Here is a 22,625-nt window from a genome sequence, read left to right as displayed (position 1 = left end):
AAAAGGGTGTAGTTTGTGGGTGTGATCACCCGTGTGTACACCTGTGAGCATGGACGCGCTTGTTTTTTTAAAAGGTTGGTTCATGTAATGATCTGCTAGAGGGTGTGGGGAGCCGCTGCCCCGTCCTCCAGGGCATGAAGCAGGTATGGAGGAGATCAAAACTCCAGACATCCAGAGGCCCCCAGAACACAAGAGACCAAGGAAGACCAACAGAGGGGCAGCCGCGCCACTGTCCCAGAAAGAGCTGAGGAGAGTCCCAGATGAGGGCTCACTCAGCAGCCGCGGAGCAGAAGCCAGGGGGAGTTGCAGTGACGCGCCCGTGAGCTCCGCCGGCAGCCAGCTGTGCCTGAGTGACCGAGCCCCAGGCCGAGAGGCCGGGGGCACCCCACCTCCGAAGTGGCCCGAGCGAGCCCCAGGCTCCAGGCCTCGATAAGCGGCCGCCAAGGAGTGAGCCGGTGTGTACCTGGACGCCCACCCCCAGACATAAAGAACCACCAACGCACCGATGTCTGAGGGAGTCCGCCACTGGCAGGGGAAGTGGTGGTGGGGGGGAGATAGGCCTCCAAACCTTGGCGGGCCTGAGATGTCCCCAGAGAGGTGGCGTCTGATACCCAACCTGATATATAGACACAGACATACAGGCACACACAGATACAAACATCCATTCCCACCCTCATGCTCTCATATGCACTTATTCCACACTCAACCAACGTGGAGACAGACATAAAGAGACGCTGTACACACGATCACACTCCCCAAGCGTACTCTACGAACCGGGTCTAGGTACCCTTGCCCCTGGAGGGGGGAACTGCACCCAGACCCAGGTGGTGTTCCCTGCGGTGGGGGGAGGCAGACCGCCCCGACTCCGCAGCAGCAGGGAGGCCCCACACTCCAGACCGCAGGTTGATCAATAATAAATACAAAATTACTTTTTATAATTACAAATTTTAAAAAAACCATTGCTATCAGTATTTAGTACATCATTTACTTTTGTACAGTTTTGTGGCTCCACGGTGTCGTTAACACATTTACTTGGTAACCAAAAGGTTTCCTATTTGATTCTTTTGATTCCTATAATTTTGAGGTACTTTTACTGTAATTGATCTCCACTCTGAGTCACTTTTGGTTCAGTCTTTTTCTAACTGTGCTGTCATGAACTTTGTTTGTTTTTTACAGTATCTCGGAGCATTGGCGGGTCTGACCTTGGCTTGAATTTGTTGGACCTAAATTGCGGGACTGTGTGCACTTTGCTTCAGACCAGCAAAGTGCAAACACTTCTGCTTTTTTAGTGGTGGTCACACTTGCTGATCTTCAATCAAGCACTTGATTAGCAGCACCTGACTGCGACTTACCCATGTAATTCTCATAAATACGAACACGAAATGATAAATTTTATTCCTTCTTTCATGATTTGATATTCTTTACTGTGGTGTTATTCCTGAAGATAACCTAGAACATAAAGTATACAGACCCAAAGCCTCCTGTCTGATGACTCATTTCACTTTAATCATTTTTTTCATAATGGACTATGTTATGTAATATGCTCAAATGATGCTCATCTTATTTTCCATTAGCTGGAAACTGAGTTAAAGGCGCAACATCACAGTGAGGGAGGATGATGAAGAGCTGGTTTAACTGCAGGTCCCTCAGTTATGTGAAGAAAAAATATATATATATATCAGTCTCATGCCCTGAAGAAAATGACTGCATCTGAGGTCTAAAAAATATGAGGATGAAAGGACACGTTAGTAAAGGAAAATGTAAGAAAACCGATTTTCCTGATGTTAATTAAAAAGCTGTTTTAACCTCAGTTGAACAGCAGAGGTCAGGCTTACACAGGTGTTGATATTCAAGCCTCTCTTTCTCTGCTCTGTTTAATTTGCATCTTCTGCAAAAGAAGTTTAAATGTTTAAACTGTTTAAAGTTTATATTTCTGGATTGTTAAAGAGCAAATTTAAAAAATTTGGGATAACAAATAATAATTTAAGAATTTCAATCAATCAGATTATTTTGGTGGGTACTTGTATTTTCTCCTTTCTCCTCCATCTAAATTAACTTTAATTTCTCTGCTGGTTGGAAATTCATTTCTAGATCGTGTATGCTAATCAGTTCTGTTTCCTGAAGCTTCTCCCATTTGTCATTTCCCCTCTGTGGCAGCTGACTCCTCTATCCCTCCCCTGAGACTCCCACCCAGCCTATTGAATGTGTCATAAATAATATGGGCTAATTAGATATGAATTGATCGTCTATAGGTCGCAGGCATTTTCATCCATCACTCTAAAAGCTGTTTAACAATAGATTACCTCCAAATAATCCTCCATGGAGCAGGTGAATGGGGCGGTGGGCCATTACAGCCTTGTTTAGTACGGGTCGCAGTTGGAGTCATAATTCTCCCGAATAATAAATATTGCCTTAGTCTGCTCTTTCACTGCTGTAGGTGGTGTTTTAATACAGAGGAGGATATGAATCATTTCACGATTTCACCAGAGGGTTTTAGGCTCCAGCTTAAAAATTTGTGATCATTTCCCTGCTTTTAAAAAAAAAAATGTTTTTGTGGATTTTTAAAATTATCGTTATTATTTTTTACTCCTGTTAGCTTCAAATTCTGGATTTTGGTCCTGTTTTATCTCACTGATACATTTTATTGTATAAGATTATGCTCCAGAGAGAACATTAATCAGTGTACAAAAGAGCCTTAATGTGTCTTGATGAATGATTAGCAAACCTGTGTAAGTACCTATGGAAAAATAAACTCTATAGATCAGAAAACACCAAAGCTAACAGTGGGTATAGTGGTTAAGTTTATAGACTGTATATAAAAGATGGGGACAGCAACACCAATGTGCCTTAAAGCTGCATTCTGACTCCTCTTCTTGCACGCTGAAGTCCTGGAGTAGACACATCTCTGGGGAAAAGCTGGGTATGATTTGGTGTGCAGCTACTCTCAAGATGTTAAATCGTAGTCATACTGACATGTACTGCCAATATCCCACATTTTGTTAAAACGCCTATGTGTTTGTAGCTCTGAGTATTCCAGTGTTTATAACACATTTTAACCAATACTATTGCCCAAAGAACTGCACATTGGTTGTGATTTTCTTGGGTATTTATGTTTAATGCTCATCAGCAGATGCTAAAAGGCTAAGCATAGATGGTGAATTCTACTTTTAAGGAAAAGGTTCATTTGCAGATGTTAACCTGTCATGCAGTGTCGCAGAGTTGCTATGGCAGCTGCCACTTGTTGTATATTATAGGATTAAATATGAGCTTTTCACATAGTCATTGCACAATGCATGGTATTAAATAATTGTTTTTCTTTTAGTATTTGATGCTCTCTTTTTATATTGATCTCCCAGTAGCTTTCTACATTAATTTTATGATGTGTAGAAGTGTTGTAGAGATGCATGTGGATGTTTTTCAGCAGAGCTGTGAACTACATTACTCTGAATTAACCAATATCACCTTGCAAAAACACAGGCATGCTGTATTTCAAACCCTTAAGAGTAAGAGACTGAGAGCTTGCCCTTGTTATTGAATACCCCACTGCTGAAAGGTCTTATGATCTGGTGCTGAAATGTTTATTTGAGGAAAAACTTCTCGTGAAAGCAGTTTTTAGGATATAAATATCTCATCCAGTGCTGTGGCAGACCTGAAGTTTGATCTCTATCTACCTGTCCTGGACTTTTCAGTTTTCCCACTTTGGCCGATGAAAAGATGCGGCGCTCCGGGTTGAAGACGACCGCGGCAGGCCTGGCTGTCACCCTCTCTGATTAATGGCCCTGCTGAAACATGTCCAGTCACATTAGAGCCCCATGTATCTCCCAGAGTCCACACAGGCCTGGCTCTTTGTTCTGATGGGAAATGGTGTCAGCCGCTCACTGCTGCTCGCCCAGAAACAGATAAAGATTTACTGTCATCAGAGGCCAGATTAAAGCGCACAAACGCAGACATTGATTTCTGAGAGGGAGAGAAGAGGAGAGGTGGGGAAAAAAACCTACACATTTTGGGGAGGAAACTCATTCCAGGGCCAGCGGAGATATGATCAGCTTATTTGGGAGGTGGATAATATGGAGCCCTCTCCCAGAATGAACTTTGAAAGAAGTAAATTGTAAATATTGATTTCTGAAATGAACTGTCAATCTCACTCGGCGAGATTATTCCTATCATCTTGTTGAGAGGGGGCCAATGAATTCAAAACTGCGGACAAAGAGAGGGGCCTGCTGGATTTCTGTTAGGGGGCACTCAAAAGGGCTTTATTCGCTAATGGTTGTTCAGTTTCATCAGATAACAGCTGAGATCTCATCGGTGCTGAAAAATAAAATGAAGTGTGACTTCAGGTCCTGATTGCTGCTCCTGTCCACAAGGATGTCATCAGAGAGGAGCTCTAATAAACTCTTTCCTTTGTGAATCTGTGGCACATTGTCCCAAATCTAGATCAACTCAGTGTTTCTGTACAACAAAACACTTCTACTGATTACGCTGGAGTTGATATGAGACAGATTATAGAGAAGAATGATTGTAAGGATACAAGACAGGAAAACAAAAACACGCTGTTCTGTTTTATACTGATGAAACAAAATCATTATTGCAGTACATCCCCGTTTTCCCCCATATTGCTGCATATACACACTTCCTGGTTTCTATTTTTGAAGTCTGAGATATTCTGAGCCTTCGGAGAATCAAATGAATTGATTTTGAAATATGGTGATGAAGTCTCATAAGCATACGTCTGTTTAAAGCCTTAAGCAGCAATAAGCAATAATCACTTTAAATCCATCAGACTACTGTGACGCTTCCAAACATCCCCAAATTTCACCTGAAAAGCTAAACTGAATAATCTCCGGCTCTGCGGATAGGAGACATTTTAAACAGTCCAGAGTCCAAATTGAATAATCTAATTGAATACAGACAGTTTGAGTTTTACCCAATCAAAATTATGAATCAGAAAGTAAATAATAGCCTTAAAACTGTGACTCAGTGACGCCGATTTTATCAAATCCGCTTTAAAAATTCTCAACTAAATTTGATTACACAAAAAATAGATTCAAAGTAAATACATCAATTTCAGTCATGGTACTAGTCGGTGGCCTCTCCATTGAATATGTCATGCTTGGAAACCTTCAAAAGTGGTGCTAGTACAGGGGGCTCCAGGTATCAACTGTTCACTATAGTTTCAAACTGACCGAATCTTAATGTGCACATTTATGAAAGCTGAAGTGTCAAAAATGTAACAGAGTAACAGAACTCTATGTTTCCCTTCATGAACAGAAGGAAAAGCTGTGTAAAACTGAGCATAGTGTTAATTCAGCTTTGAGGTTCAGGATTCTCCACAACCTCAGCAGGTCAGCAGGTGTCGTCCACACAATCTCATTGAAGGGAAGATATATTCATGCTTCTTTACCCAGCTTGCAGGGCCAACTGCAAGCTGCTTTGCAACCCTGTAATAAAATGTATATGATTCTCAAAAGTTTCATTCCACATCAAGTACATCAACTTTGGGTACTTTAAAAATATTTTTGAATACACGTTATGTGCACTATTAAGCTGCTTAAGTGGGATTGTAACTTTTACTGAAGAAAAAGGTACTTTTCTCTTTGCAAAACAAGTCTCCTACACACAGTGTTATGTTTAAATCCTTGCATAGCCAACACCACTACTTAAATAACTAATCTCAAATAGGACACAGAGTTGCACATGAGCCCGAAAATTGTGATTTATATTAAACATACGCAGAAACTAGCTGCAGAGCTACATGACTGAGTTACAAATACGTGAAGAGGTGGGAGTACTAGAGAATAGTATTTTCCTTCCTGTATATATGCTCTATTTTGTGCATATGTATGCATATGCTCAAAATGATCAATTAACCAATAAAAGCTTGCTTCACTAATGTTATTTCAGATTAAACATTCTGATTCGTCTTTAGTCCCCTCTGTGCCATTTCCTTTAAAAACACATGGAAGTGCAGTGAAGGGGCATTAAGGTCTCGGAACATAGTGACACCACCAAAAATAAAAGACTGTATATAGAACTAAAATGGGCCCGACTGAAAGGGTAGCAACAAGTAAAGTGCTGGTAGATTGTTCCCAGGCTACTACTGAAAGCGTCAGAGAGGCAGAGTTACAGCTTTGCACTTTGCATTTAAGCTGAAAAACTTTGTTGTATTTCTAGTTGCAAGTGCAACTTTTGACTATCCAATAAAATCACTGCTGCCTGATCTTTAAGTCCACAACACACTACGAGCTTATTTCTAAAAGCCAGTTGGACAAGGTTCCTTTTTTTCTATTCTTTTTTATCACCTTCACTAGTCACTTTATTGCCAAACAGATAAATGTTTTTGTTATTATCGTAGTTATTACTGAATTATGAATGCTATTCTTATTTCTCCTCATTTCAGTTGTTTTGCATATAAACTCTCACTAGGTGGCAGTGCACTTCTATGCATGCAAATCATTTGGAGTTTCCCTGTGCTGTGTTTGCACTCGGTGTTTGAAGAGATAAATCAGTGAGGATTTGCACCACCTCTCTGTGCATCTGTTGCTGTTTGATGCAGTTGATTCTTCTGCCTTTGTGCTCCTTCGCCCCTTCGCCTTCTTCATCAGAGCAGCACCTTCGCGCAGACCCCCACCCCTTCAATTAGACTGAGAGCTCTTTGAGTTAAAGTAAAACTAATGATGCTCATTTTCAGCAGCACACCACAGCAGTTTGGTCACCATTTCTGGCATTCATGATTTGATTTTGATGAAATGGGCTCAAATGTTTCGTTTTTGGGTAAGAAAGCAAAACGTGTTTAGCTCCAGTGATTCTCGTTTAGTTGTTCACTTCTATTTGCACTTCCCATACACATTAAAGCATTTTTATCCATATGGTTCAGAGGGAGTGGACTAATCGCTCTGATCACTTTTTTCCATTATGCTTAATTGATTTAACGCATAGTGCCAGATCCCCCCCGACCCCCGTCTCATTTTGACAAATGAGTGTCAGAGGCCAGCGGCTCTCAGCAGCTGTGTGTGTTCCTATCAAAACCAGCCTCGTAATGCAAGGACAGCGCCTGCAGCACTTAGTGTCCTTTAATTGCCATTTACATAGTAGGCTAATCATTATTTTTTATGTCCTCTATTAACCACTATCACCACTATCTCTGCTCTCTCTGGACTGAAACAATAAGCTGTTTGTCAGAAGTGATGCTCTGATGGATGGGTCACTGATGGAGGAAATGATACTGAGGGGAAAGACAAGCACATTCAGTTATATTTAGATAAAACACATTTTCATTATTTAAAAACAATGAAACAATAAATGAATGAATGAATCCAATTCATTCATTCATTAAAACCAGATCAGCCCTTATACAACTACAACTTTAAATAACAAATATACTGGTTATTTATATACTGAGTTTAGAAAAATTGGCAACACGTGATGTCTGCAAGTTGCTTGTTTTGTCCAACCAAAAGTCTAAAAACCTAAATGTGATCAATTAATACATTTATAAAAAAAACTGCTTGACCTGAAAGTCATGTTGATCCAATTTAACCCTCTACTTCTTTAACTAATACCTTCAGCAGTGTTATTGTAGGGTCTACCTTGCAATATAAAGCGCCTTGTTGTGAGCTGGCGCTGTATAAATAAAATTGAGCTGAATTGAAACTGAATTTGATGCTCTGTCTTTGGTTTCATAATGTGGAGTGTGGGGTCCAAAGAAGACTTTTCTTTGTTTAGGTTGTGTCATTTATGAAAGATCAGAAGAGGCCTGAAGGCTGAAAACCATTTAGCATTTCATAAAAAAACAAACATGTAAAGCAGTCTCAAAAGAGACATTTGGAACAAGCAGGGATGACACTACATTTAGAAATAAATGAACGCAGGATTTAAATGCCTCCCAAAAAGTCCCATTATCCCTTTATATTTAGTATACTGTCAACCCAAAGGGCAATATCACCCACTTAATTAACTGACTGCGGTCATGACATTTTAAATTTTTCTAACAAACAAAACCAAACTGCAGCACAATTTATTCTCATTCTTTCACAATCATAATCTCATTCTTTTTTGATATTATTGTCTTCACTAGGAAGAGAGCAGGAGAATGAGGAGCAGTGGCCTGCAGGAATGCTGAAGCCATTTTTTGCAGAATTATATGCTCGAGTCTGGTGCTGACAACATATTTTTGACAAAATAAACTCATAATAGCCTTTCAGCATATTATAATTGAAGTGGTCTAAAAATTAACTACCCTCCTGCATTTATTCCTTTCTGACCACTGGTGTAATTTATTGAATGGACAATGGGAGAAAAGATTTGAATCCATAGACTGTATATAAAGATGGACATAGTTAATGTGACATCGCCACGTGGTTAATGAAGTCCTGACCATAGTTCACAAAATCAACTTCATGCTTAATTGAGTATCACCTGAAAGAAGTGACTCAGCTGATATAAACTCATCAGGAAAGTGTACTGGATGTCACAGAGGGAGTCGCCCCCTGCTGGCCAAGGCATTTCTGTGTTGGTTTCAATTTTCAGATCCAAAGCTACGTCCATCTTTTATAACGTCTGTGTTCGAATCGTCTGGTGGGAGGGGCTAAGAACAGCTGAACTTCTTTTGCCTTTTCCTGATTTCATCCTACTGCAGCTTCAAAATAGACCCGTGTATAAAAATTCAAACCTTTTGTTGTCTGTCTGGTCAATGTTTTGAAAAAAAAAACCCAACAACCTGAAAACCACTTGGTTATATTATGTTAATCAAAAGTACTTTGTTAGGTTTAGGCAACAAAAACAAATTAAGCTTAAGCTTAAGAAAAGGTTGTGGTTTGGGTTAAAACATTTTATCTTTATCAACAGTAATCCTGCTCATCGGGAGTGACCAATCACTGTGACTCATAATCCAGTGCAGAACACACATCAAAGGACACTTTGGATACAGTGCCTCAAGTAATGTCAGTTATTTCTTTAGATCTAAAGGCTACATGTCTTAAAATTACAAAAAATAAATATATGCTGGTGTGGAATGAGAGGTGAACTAACCAGAACTCACTTCAGGCTTTGGGTTATAGTTGCTGTTATTTGCAACAGTTGACTTTCACTTAATGTAATTTTGACAAAATAAAAAATGTGCCAATAAATAATAATTTTATGAATTATTAATAAAATCTTCATCAGCTCACGTTATTTAAACGAAACAGTCCCGTTCGGTTTTTCTCCAAATACAGAGTTTGGGTCAAGGTTAGGGTTAGGTGGTCATTATGATTGTAGGCCATGACTTAGACATCACAGAGTTAAAGTGCCTATTTTGAGTCTGCAAAGTGGACCTGTAATTTCAACTAAGATGATAATGAAATTAATATACTATAAATGTTAACCAAAACAGATGTGATTCAAGCGGTTGAAACATCAAGTATTTGATTGCAAGATGATATTCATATATAATTTTTTTCTTTAAAATCTTAATCTAAAAGGCTACAAAGTAACTGAACCTTTAGCTGTCAGATACATGTAAAACTCCACAGTACCTGGACATGTAGTGGGGTAGAGGTATAAAACATAAAAGAGAAAGTTCAAATGTATGTAATTCTACCCTACGAGCAGTACTTAAAACTCCACCACTAAACTAAATTTCCTCTCTGTCTGATCAGAGTTTGTATTTGCACTTTCAGAGCTGTTTGATTCTCACTCTAAACTTTGACGAGCCGCGCTCTGTGCCAGACCTGAACCCCGGTTTATCTGCCTTTCCACGCATCACAGAGTAATAATGACAAATCGGGGCGATGTTTGCTAATGATTAGTGGAGATTGTTTCAGCTCACTTGTAAAAGCCATGTTTAAGAGCTATATTTATTGTTCCATTTGCACATTTTGTGAGTGTGTTTAAGAGAGGACTAATCGTTATTAATTAGGGTCATTGTTCTACTGTGTGTGTGAGTGAGGATGGGAGTGTGTTTGTACTTGCATGCCCGTGTTTATGCATGTGTCTGTTCCCTTTGTATGCAGATGTGTTTGTGCGTCTGTCAGTGCACGTGCATACGTGTGTGCATGTCTATGTGTGTCTGTGTGTATGTGCGTGTTTTGCCTGAAGCCATACTCAGCAAGCTGTGACAAAGGTCCATTACCTTGTCTGATCACAACGGCCTGTGATCTATTAGCATCATCTAAAAGCTACATTAGGATGAAGTGGAGACACTCATAAAGAGAACGCTCTGATCAGCCCTTTTAATGGGTTCACTGGTTTTACATGGAACCTCTCTGGCTTATTCCCCCAGGTTTGTAGGTTAATGCATTTTCAAGTACCCACCAGACAACACTCAATTGACAATGAGGCGTATATATGAGCTATTCAATCCAAAATGAGTGAGGATCCACCAGTGAATTCAGATGGAAAGTGAATTCTCTTTCTGCTGATGTGCAAACCAAATGAAACAGCAGGAAAAAGGTATAAATGAATGTATAATTGTACATGAGCCCCCTTCAAGATTTCTTAGTTATACATTTGTCATACGTAACTATTTCAGATTGTGAAACTTTAATATTAGACAAGGATAACCAAATGAATAAAAAAAAACATTTTTCAAATGATGATTTTATTTATTAATTTGTTCAAACCAAACATTCCCTATGATTGTGATTAACCAGAAGCGCTGATTCAAGAAATCACTTAAATAGAACCTGCCTGACAAAAGAGGATGAAAGATCTCATAATGGCACGATCTGAAGAAACAGCTAAGAAGCAACATCATTGATAACTGTTAGTTGGGAAAGGATTACAAAGCCATTTCTAAGGCTTTGGGACTCCAGTGAACCACAGTGAGAGCCATTATCCACCAATGGAGTAAATTTGGAACAGTGGTGAGCCTTCCCAGGGGTGACCAATCTGCCAAAATTATTCCAAGAGCGCGTCAACAACTCATCCATGAGGTCAAAAGTTTAGGTCAGAATTCATGATTTAACAACAAGAAAGAGACGGGGCAAAAAATAGCATCCATGGGGAAGAAAATCAGGGCCAAAAAGAACAAAACGGTTAAAATTTTTGGAGGTTTGAGTCTCTTTACATCTGCTGTAAACTAACAAAGCATTTCTTACAAAGAACATCATCCCAACAGTCAAGCATGGTGGTGGTAGTGTGATGGTCTGAGGCTGCTTTGCTGCTTCAGGACCTGGACAGTTTAAGTTCATGATGGAATCATGAATTCTGCTCTCAAAGTCCAGGGAACAGTTCATGGCCTGAAACTCAAGCACCCTTAGCTTACGTTTTGGAGTGGCCTAGTCAATCTGTGGACGAGTCTTTGCTCCCAATCAACTGTTAAACAGCCGTTCATGCTTGAAATAAAGAATTCTGGAAAGAAGAGAGGCAAAAATTCCTCCACAATGATGTGAACAAGATGATTTCAAACATTTAAGTTTAACAAATATGAAAATAATAAGAAATCAAGAAGTGGGCAAATAGTTTATCACAATACTCTATGATCTACTTAAATTTCCTCTGCCAAAACTTTTAAATGAAATGCATGTCATTGTATGGTTGGTGGTTTGGTCTGTTTACTTCCTGTTTTCCTGTATCACAATCCGAAATAATGGTAATGGGTCCTAACATGGTCCTAACATGGTCAATCTTACTACAGGAGTTCACAAATTAAAGGTAAAAAAAAAAAAGTAAACTATAAGCTACAGTTAAAAATTACACTACGGTTAAAAAAAATACTTCTCACAACACAGATAAGCCATTATTTGAAATATGTGAATTTTTCTGTAAATTGAAATTGGGCTGAAAAAAAGTTCTATCAGTTCAAAGATTACAGATTAACAAATACAAGATACACAAGTAGTATTTCCTGTATTTGCAATAGCTGACAGTTTAAAGCATTTCAAATTATTTGCTTACTTTTCATGTCTCTTATCTCCCTGCTGCTTTCTTACATACATAAATGTGATTTCCATCAATTTTAGCACTAGCGACACAGTAGCAGCTTATTATCAGCTATATTTAAGATATAAATATCAATAGTGAGTTAATAATGAATACACAATACTGTTGCACAGGTGGCATCCCATCACTTACCACTCTGGAATTCACTGAGCCCCAGAAAGTCACAAATGTTTGTAGAAGCAGTCTGCATACCTTGATTTTATACACCTGGGACCATGGAAGTGACTGGAACACCTGAATTCAATGATTGGATGAGCGAATACTTTTGGCAATATAGTGGTTATACAGTCATGTGGCCTAAAAAAGTTCCGACAGGACTATAAGCACACCCTTACTGCTTCCATAGGGATCAAAGGCTAAGTAACAGCCCGATGTGCTAATCAAATGCACTTGATTAAGTGGTCATCAGCACCTCTAGTAAAGCAGAAGGTTTGGCAGTTCAGGAGTGTGTCAATGCAACAATATTCTTAGGAGTGGATGCAACCTTCTGCACCCTAAAGGCAGAGCAAGGTCAAAAAACCCACAAGTTGCATCTGAGACTCTACAGGCTTACAGTGGGTTTACAGTTAGAATTTCAATGTTAAAGTTCCTGCACAAAGGAGCGAACCTCTTCTCCATACAAAGAACACGGCAGCATATTTTAAGTTCGTAAAATTCCATCTGGAACAATGTCTTCTTGACAAACAAAGCCAAAGTCGAGGTGTTGGTCATAATGCACAGAGGCATTTTTGGAGAGAACTAAACCCAGCATATCAGCACAAACGCTCCATACCAGCTGTCAAACATGGTGGTGGAGGGTTCATGATTTGGCCTTGTACTGCAGTCACAGGACCTGGGAATCTTGCAGTCATTGAGTTGACCATGGTCCCCTGCAAACCATTTGTTGCAAAGGACCAGTCAAAGTCCAGACTTTAACCTGAAATCGTGGGGTGTGAGTATAAGAGAGCTCATATAGTCACAAAAGGTTATTTTTATTTGACCTGTTAAGTTAGTACTGTATATATTGAAGGTTACTTTTATTAGTTATTGATTGCACTCAGTAGTCCTACTGGTCTCTTTGTCTTTTAGCCCCAAGTGTGTAGTTTACTGGATAACTGTCGCTGTGTATGTTCGCTGATGAACTGTGGCAATTTACATTTCTTTGTATTTATTGACTTGTTTATGTCATCTCATCTAAATGCCTAAGAAGTGGTACCTCTGTTTTTGATTTGTTAATAGTATAAACTCAATAGAAGTGCCGTCCGTTGCCTACTGATACGCATGTATGCATGGTGTTAATTAGTCAGGCCAATCCTGATTGGCTTTTGTCATGACTATGGCAAAATGAGAATGTGGAAATGCTGCGATTATGAACTTATGAAAGAATGAAATTTAATAATAATATTGATAAATCTTTCAGCAGTAACCAAGAAAGAGTGCAGGACCTCAGTGTAAGGAGTTCAACGAATTTGCAGAAAACAACAGCACACAAAACACGATACTGATTCATTTAACCGATTGCTTTAATAGATTTCAATAAATATTGCAGTAATATCACTTTCAGGATTTCTTTTGACCACACCAATAGCGAAGTGAAAGGCGTGATGTCGTGACCATCCAGTAGCTCCATAATCTGCTTTTCTTTGTTTGTGTCTTTGTCTTTGCCACCTTCTTTCTTCCAGGTACTTGCAGTATGAGATGAGGCTCATTGGCCAAATTTCCCCTAAAAACGATGCTCTTCAATTTATTAGCACTGACAGGTTAGAAAAAAAAGGTCAGCTAAAAAGAAGCTAAAATGAATAAATCATATTCACTTACTTCAAAGGTTTTATAGTGTCATTTGTGGAGCTTTGGGCCTGAATGTAAATGAGACCCACAGACTAATGCATGAGGTCTGACAGACATAAAAGAAATGTTATTAAGAGAGAACAACGCTGAAATCAATAGAGTGAACTTGAAACACGCTGGAATACATTTGCAACAATGTGATAATTAGTGCACCGAGCTCATATCTGCAGCCTGAAATCCCTTCATTATTGTCTGCATCATTTCTGAGATCTTTTTCAAAACTATAATGGTCGGATGAGTCTTCAGATGAGAGATGAGATGAGTTCTGTTGCGGTGCATAAACGGTTTTGTTTTTGATATGCAGAGAGGGAGCATTGAGGCCTGCTAGCGTTACAAAGCTCACAGCAGCAGCCTTATTGTGTGTGAAATTATCATAAACTCGTGCTACCTTCAGAGTCCTGAAAGATCAGGCTTTGAGCAGTCGCTAAGAGCTTCACTTTATGGGAAATGCAAATGGCTGTGTCTGCAAATTGGATTCTCATAAAAATAAAATAGAAGAAGTGTTGAAAAACTGGCACACACTTTGACACCAATAAAAGATGACAGTCTGCATGGGGAAACTAACAGCTCAGGCTACACGGTACAGCTCGGCTACAACGGTATCAACAAACATTTGAAAACTGTAAAACCTGAGAAGCTTTATGTATTACTACGTGTTCTCCATTAAGACCTGCCTCGGCTGAGGAGAGGCCAGCGAGCGGCTGGCATCTTCTGCTGATTGATATACTACAGCGAACCATATGGACACTGTGTTAATCGAATGAAGGAGACATCTGTGAGATGATTTATGATTTTGTTGTGATTTGTAAGCGGTGGGTTTTATCAATGACATCATCAGCATTACTCAACTCTTTTCCTGTGATGCCAACACATTTCCTAATTAATGAAGAAGGACAAGCGGCAGACTATAAAGAAAAGACCAAAAAAGAACAAGTCTTTACAGTAAGCAGGAACATGAAGTGATATTTTATTTTTGTCTCTTAGCTTAAATTATTTTGTTAAATCCAAGTAACTGGGAGCAATGAAGGGTATAATGTAATATCCATTTTCAAGTTTAAAAAAGAGAGTAGATTAGCCATATATTTGGCATGCATTTAGCTCAAAATTAATGTGAAGTGCAACGGAAAGAGAAAGCAGGGAGGGCATATCAAAGGAATGGAAAAGGAAAGAATTTTTAAAAAAGAAGAAAGAGGATGGATAAGAGAAAGCCAGGGACACAGCTGGACACACTTACAGTACTAATCACTAATAGTTTAGGAACAAAAGGAAAGGAAAGGAAAGGAAAAGAAAAGGAAGGAAAGGAAAGGAAAGGAAACAAGCATTAGAAAGACCAGGGCACAGCTGGACATAGTTACAGCACTGTACAGTAATAGTTAGGGAACAAGAAAGTGGAAGTAAAAACAAGAAAGGAAAGGAAACAATTAATACAATGCAGTTTAGCATCAAATAAGGATGAAAATGGAGTAAGAATGAAAGTAAACTGAATGAACACAAAGATAATGGAATTTGTTTTGGGGAAAAAAAGGCAGGAATGCAGGAAACAGGAATTCAAAGAAGAATCAGGAAGGGACAAAAGAAAGGAAAGAAAAGGAAGGATCTCATACAAATCTGCTGACCCTTAAAAATGACAAGCTGTTAGCCATGCTGTGACCCAGCTGTCAGGAGAACAGCTCTCCTGGTTTATCCTGAACACCTCCTCACCATTCATCTCCAGCTGGGACACTGTCACCTCAACTTCACCCAGCGGTAATCTGACGATTGGACGATCGGAGGGGAAGAAACCTCCCCCCTCTGCCTCTTTGACCTTTGAATTATTTATTTGGTCAGCTGAAATGATGGATGACGCCTAAGCTACAAACTTCTATCCAATTATCCATTTGGATTAAACTGATACCTCTAATCTTTTGGAGAGAAAAAAAAATCTAACAGTGGTAGTTTCTTAATTTATTTTACAACATGACCATCTAAGGTTGTATGAAGCTTTCTTATTAAAATCTTGGGGGGGGGGGGGGGAATGTCAGTTTGCAGTGTATTGGGCACAGAAATGTGTCGAATTCTGTGATAGAAGAATTTCACAACAGGTCATCACAGTGGGATTTGTATCTCGTTCCGCTAAAAACCACTACTATGGACTTTTTCATGAAAAAATCCAGGCTATTCAAAGTGATATTTTCCTAATTTATCGTAAAATTTGCTAAACTCGTGTAATCGTGTAAGGTTGTATAAAGTGTTGATGTTTAAATGTTATAAAGTGTTCTTGTTACGCCTCAGATCTCTTCACTTTCTAAAAACAAACTACGCCCTGTACAGGGAGTGCAGAATTATTAGGCAAATGAGTATTTTGTCCACATCATCCTCTTCATGCATGTTGTCTTACTCCAAGCTGTATAGGCTCGAAAGCCTACTACCAATTAAGCATATTAGGTGATGTGCATCTCTGTAATGAGAAGGGGTGTGGTCTAATGACATCAACAGCCTATATCAGGTGTGCATAATTATTAGGCAACTTCCTTTCCATTGGCAAAATGGGTCAAAAGAAGGACTTGACAGGCTCAGAAAAGTCAAAAATAGTGAGATATCTTGCAGAGGGATGCAGCAGTCTCAAAATTGCAAAGCTTCTGAAGCGTGATCATTGAACAATCAAGCGTTTCATTCAAAATAGTCAACAGGGTCGCAAGAAGCGTGTGGAAAAACCAAGGCGCAAAATAACTGCCCATGAACTGAGAAAAGTCAAGCGTGCAGCTGCCAAGATGCCACTTGCCACCAGTTTGGCCATATTTCAGAGCTGCAACATCACTGGAGTGCCCAAAAGCACAAGGTGTGCAATACTCAGAGACATGGCCAAGCTATGAAAGGCTGAAAGACGACCACCACTGAGCAAGACACACAAGCTGAAACGTCAAGACTGGGCCAAGAAATATCTCAAGACTGGTTTTTCTAAGGTTTTATGGACTGATGAAATGAGAGTGAGTCTTGATGGGCCAGATGGATGGGCCCGTGGCTGGATTGGTAAAGGGCAGAGAGCTCCAGTCCGACTCAGATGCCAGCAAGGTGGAGGTGGAGTACTGGTTTGGGCTGGTATCATCAAAGATGAGCTTGTGGGGCCTTTTCGGGTTGAGGATGGAGTCAAGCTCAACTCCCAGTCCTACTGCCAGTTTCTGGAAGACACCTTCTTCAAGCAGTGGTACGGGAAGAAGTCTGCATCCTTCAAGAAAAACATGATTTTCATGCAGGACAATGCTCCATCACACGCGTCCAAGTACTCCACAGCGTGGCTGGCAAGAAGGGGTATAAAAGAAGAAAAACTAATGACATGGCCTCCTTGTTCACCTGATCTGAACCCCATTGAGAACCTGTGGTCCATCATCAAATGTGAGATTTACAAGGAGGGAAAACAGTACACCTCTCTGAACAGTGTCTGGGAGGATGTGGTTGCTGCTGCACGCAATGTTGATGGTGAACAGATCAAAACACTGACAGAATCCATGGATGGCAGGCTTTTGAGTGTCCTTGCAAAGAAAGGTGGCTATATTGGTCGCTGATTTGTTTTTGAATGTCAGAAATGTATATTTGTGAATGTGGAGATGTTATATTGGTTTCACTGGTAAAAATAAATAATTGAAATGGGTATATATTTGTTTTTTGTTAAGTTGCCTAATAATTATGCACAGTAATAGTCACCTGCACTCACAGATATCCCCCTAAAATAGCTAAAACTAAAAACAAACTAAAAACTACTTCCAAAAACATTCAGCTTTGATATTAATGAGTTTTTTGGGTTCATTGAGAACATGGTTGTTGTTCAATAATAAAATTATTCCTCAAAAATACAATTTGCCTAATAATTCTGCACTCCCTGTATGTACATTCAACGCGATTTTCCTACATTTTATTTTAATTATAACTGGGATAAGATTGTATATAGTTGTATAAAGTGTTGTTCAATGTGTGGTATGTGGGGCATATTGCACACTTACAAATTATCTGAAAAATGCTTGTATCTAAGGGTGCATAAATTCAATTACATTTCAAATTAAGTGCAGCTCCTTTACTGTGGAGTTACGTGACTTTATCTTTCATAAATTTTGCAAACTCAAAATAAAAAAATTGCCTCCCTGAAGTTGATTTCCTGTATATTTAATCTTCTTTTGAGGCGACAAGTTGGCAAGCATTACAGATTTTACACTGTACAACTGAATTAAATTCTAACAGAGAGAATAAAGCCATGATGATGAAACTACCTCGAAAACTGGATATTAAACTGAGAGGATATCCTGGTTAAAAGTTAATTGCAGCAATTCCAGTTGAATAGTTTTCTCCTTTGTTCAGCGTAACACATTTATTTTCACTGTCTCCTTTGAAGGCAGCAGCAATTTGTCAAACAAGTGTCAAAGCAAATCACCAGTATAATTGTAGTCTTGGCGATTGCAAAGCATATTTTACTACTGTTGAACATCTGTCAGTGAATATTCTAACAATGCATACTGCTGTTTTCAGGGACCTGCTCCAACATCTCATGAACAGAAAAGAATGCACTGCACATCTGAGATGATCCAGGATACTGAGATGAAGGGCAGTTGTGCAGTTGCCACCGACAAGATTAAATCTGCCGCCAGTGAGACGGATTTGTCACCAGTAGAGGCAGCAGACAGAGATTCACCCCCAGCTCAGAAGAAGAAAATCTACTGGTTATCAGAAACGAAGCCATTTGTGATTAAAGACTTTAACATCCAAATGAAATGTTTTCACTCTGTAAACAGTTACTGCCAGAATACAACAAACTCGAATGTGAGTTAATAAACGGGAGGATCTGTGTCATTACAGCAGCGACAATAAGAGTCTGACAGATTTGCAAGCAAACACATCACAGAAAAACAACAACAGATCTTTTTGCTGATCCTTTACAGGCCTGGGTCTTTATAAGTAACAGATCAGACAGATGACAAGAGCATCGGCAGCAGCACCATCTCCCACTGATGGCTCAGAGTTCCCCTGGAGGGAAATCCTCTTTGTTTGGGCGGTCCAAGCCGGCCGCATCTTTCAACAGGATATCCCAACAGAAGGTGAGGTCAACTATGAGCAAACTCTGCACAAAAGGATCTGGAGCTGGATTTAATGTTTCACAAAGCACTGGTCATATTCTTTGAAGATTTTGCCTCCTCCCTTCGTCAAGTCTGCGAGAGTTAATTAAACATTAGACAGCTTGGGGTCAAGCATAGGCTCAAAGGAAAAAGGAAAAAAACTTTCCCATAAAAGCATCCCATAATCTCACCTTAATATTACTTAATTTTATTCTCCCTTTTTTTTGCAATAAGATGGCAGTGTTATTGAAATTCATATATTAAAAAAAGAAAAAGTTACAACGTGCTTTATAAAGAAGAAGCTACATCCAATGCTCAGCTGGAGCTCTAAGGATGACTTGCATTTGTTTATTTTAAGAAAAAGTGATCCCTTAAAGAGATTTAAAAGAAGGCACTAAGTAATTTTAAAACCCGATTACAGCTGTTTTAATAAAATACAGCTTCTAGATGTTTTGTGTACTAACAACAAAACCAAATAAAAAACAAATAATTATTTACTGTAAATGTTTTAAAAAGCTTAGAACCTATCCACCTATTTTTCCTCTACAGACATTTCAGCTCTGAACGTATCCTTAAACTCGTCTGAGTGCTACTGTGATATCCAAAAGTAAATGCTCAGTATCATTATTATAGCAACATGACTTACTTAAAACTCGATGGCCTGAAGCTGAACTTTAACCTTTGAGTTTATGCAAGAAACTCCCACTTGGTTATTTCAGGCCTTCAGTGTCAGCTGATCATTCAAGCTGAATTCGTCCCCTGCAATTTATGTGACCTTTCAACTCCTCTCAGGTTCTGAATTTCTGCTTACAGTAATCTTACACTTTCAGCCCTTTTATTTAATCTGATACTTCAGTCTTTATACTTTAACCACAACAGTTTTCAGGTATTTCTGATATTTCAACTGGAAAACCAGCAGTATATTAGTATATTAATCACTGTTTCTGACAGCTGAAACTTCTGATGCATTTTAACTGCCTTCACCTGTCACCTCAAACCCTTTCAATTGTCAGGTTTTGACCTTTGAATATCTGTAAATTCAAAATACATTGAAATAAAATTCTACATAGTCTAATACATTTTTCCATTCATATCTTTGACTTGTAGACATTCATTACTTGTCCTTACATCCCAGTCAACACTTATACTAACAGCTTCTTTTAGTTTACACACTTTCAATGGCTCTTAAAATGACTTCCACTTCAGTCACCTGGAATTCTTATGACACTTCAACACCTTCAGTGAACTTCAACCAAACCTATAACGACTTTCTGCACTTAAGCACATCTATATTTAATTTCTTCAACTTGTTTTAAACTAAAACTTCTAACCGGTACTTTAACATTTTCAGTACTTTTTAATTCAAGTGTCACTGTAATGCCTGCTTTCATGGCTTTACTGTTGTAACAAATACCAAAGCTTCTCCAAACATCTCATTTCCAGCAGCATTTGAATTTTTTGTTCATTCCGATATGAAAGCCTAAATTAATATTGGTAAATGTTTGAGTGTTTGAACTCAAGTTATTTTTCATTTCCCTCTTGACTGAGTTTGGCAGGGCATCAGTGGAAACGGAGCTGTTGGCTGCCCTTCCATGTCTTCTGTTGTTGTTTTCTGGAGGCCTCAATGGGATGGGTAGTTTGTGAAATGACAGGACATGCCAACAAATTGCATCACTTCTGGCTCAGCGGCCAAGGACAATGCCATGCCATATGCCAATTGGGGGGGTTACGGGGTGGAGGGATGAATGGGTCTCATTTCCATGTGGTCCCTTCGAAGACTGACCCCCCCGACTCCACCCCTCCTGAATCTGTGCTTCTCCATACTCTCTGTTACCAACACACGTACACCCAAAAACCCAGTTGGGAGGTTGCCTTGGCCAGTGGTGTGACACAGACATACGAGCTGACACATCAGCCATGAGCCAAAACAAAGCATCCAGAGATTCAACTCAATACACGGGCAGGCCTGAAGAGCGTCATTGTCCCTGCTTCTCGCTCTCCACCTGCAGACAACGGCGTGGGCAGAGCAACACATAGAGTACTGTACACACTTACTGTTCACACAGAGGATATTAAACTTGTTTTATCATCAAAAAATAATGTCGCAAATTGGAAATGTCGTTTGTTTTTTCCTGTAACAACTCCTGTAAAAAAAAAATATATATATATATATATATATATATATATATATATATATATATATATATATATATATATATATTTTTTTTTTTTTTTTTTTTTTTTTTTTTTTACAGGACCAGGGCACCCTGACGAAAAGTGGGCTACTGGAACAAGAAGGCATCGGTGGGCAAGAGACGAAAACAGGGCGTTGTTGGAATGCTACTACACAAGTAACCCCGGTGGAAGGGGCTACATGAATAGGATGAGGGACCTATGGATTCTTCGATACCCAACATCCACAATGACGGCGAAACAACTAGTAGCTCAGTGTTCCAACATTCGAAAGAAGGGACTGCTCTCACAGCTAGAGATTGACGAGGTACAACACAAATGCTACGGCAAGGAGGAGTCAGGACGCCAGGTCAGGGGGGCGATATCTATCACACCAGGCAAGACCCCAGGTGCAGGCTGTGTAAAGATGCCCCAGAGACAATCCAGCACATAACAGCAGGGTGCAAGATGCTAGCAGGCAAGGCATACATGGAACGCCATAACCAAGTGGCCGGCATAGTGTACAGGAACATCTGTGCCGAGTATAACCTGGAAGTCCCGAGGTCAAAATGGGAGATGCCCCCAAGGGTGGTGGAGAATGACCGAGCTAAGATCCTGTGGGACTTCCAGATACAGACGGACATAGTGGTGGTAGACAAACAGAAGAAGACGGCCGTAGTGATCGATGTTGCGGATATCAGGAAGAAGGAACACGAGAAGCTGGAGAAATACCAAGGGCTCAGAGAAGAGCTCGAGAGGATGTGGAGGGTGAAGGTAACGGTGGTCCCCGTGGTAATCGGAGCACTAGGTGCGGTGACTCCCAAGCTAGGCGAGTGGCTCCAGCAGATCCCGGGAACAACATCGGAGATCTCTGTCCAGAAGAGTGCAGTCCTGGGAACAGCTAAGATACTGCGCAGGACCCTCAAGCTCCCAGGCCTCTGGTAGAGGACCCGAGCTTGAAGGATAAACCGCCCGCAGGGGCGTGCTGGGTGTTTTTTTTTTTTATATATATATGTGTATATATATATATATATATATATATATATATATATAGCATAGGGTAAAGTAGATACCCTGTATGTACTTTTTTAATTCTAGTTTAAATCTACTTCCTAATGTGCATGCACCTTATAGTTGTTCTACTTTGTGTATGACATACATCATATTGTCTTTTAGCCCTTTACTATTGATTTGGTATTTATTTGATACTTTAATCTTCATTTTGTAAATACTTTGTATAAAATTTCTAATTTCTCTGTATTAACTTTGTATCTATTTTCAAATTTCCTGCTACTTTGTGTCCATGTTGTACTTAATATATGTGTGGATGTTTTATTAATTTGTATCTACACATGTTTCCAGGCATTTTCAAAGTACTCAATATTCTATTTATTTAAAACTTTTTCTTGTACTTTTATGATTGAAAAGGTTTCACTTGCTTTAAAAAAATTGTCACATCTCATAAAGTATTCTACATAAACTGGAAAACTTTATAATACTTTATTTTTTTTCCTTAAAAAAGCTGCTATTTTAAAGGACCCAAAGTAATTTTTCTTCTTACTTAATACTCCCCCATATTATCCAATACTTACTCTGTAGCAGGGTAAAAATCACTTTTCGGAAAGT

The sequence above is a fragment of the Rhamphochromis longiceps genome, linkage group LG22, assembly GCF_057381845.1.
Source record: "Rhamphochromis longiceps isolate RC_006_pf linkage group LG22, R_longiceps_female_GT1.1, whole genome shotgun sequence".
NCBI lineage: Eukaryota > Metazoa > Chordata > Actinopteri > Cichliformes > Cichlidae > Rhamphochromis > Rhamphochromis longiceps.
Note: the sequence above shows the minus strand (reverse complement) of the source record.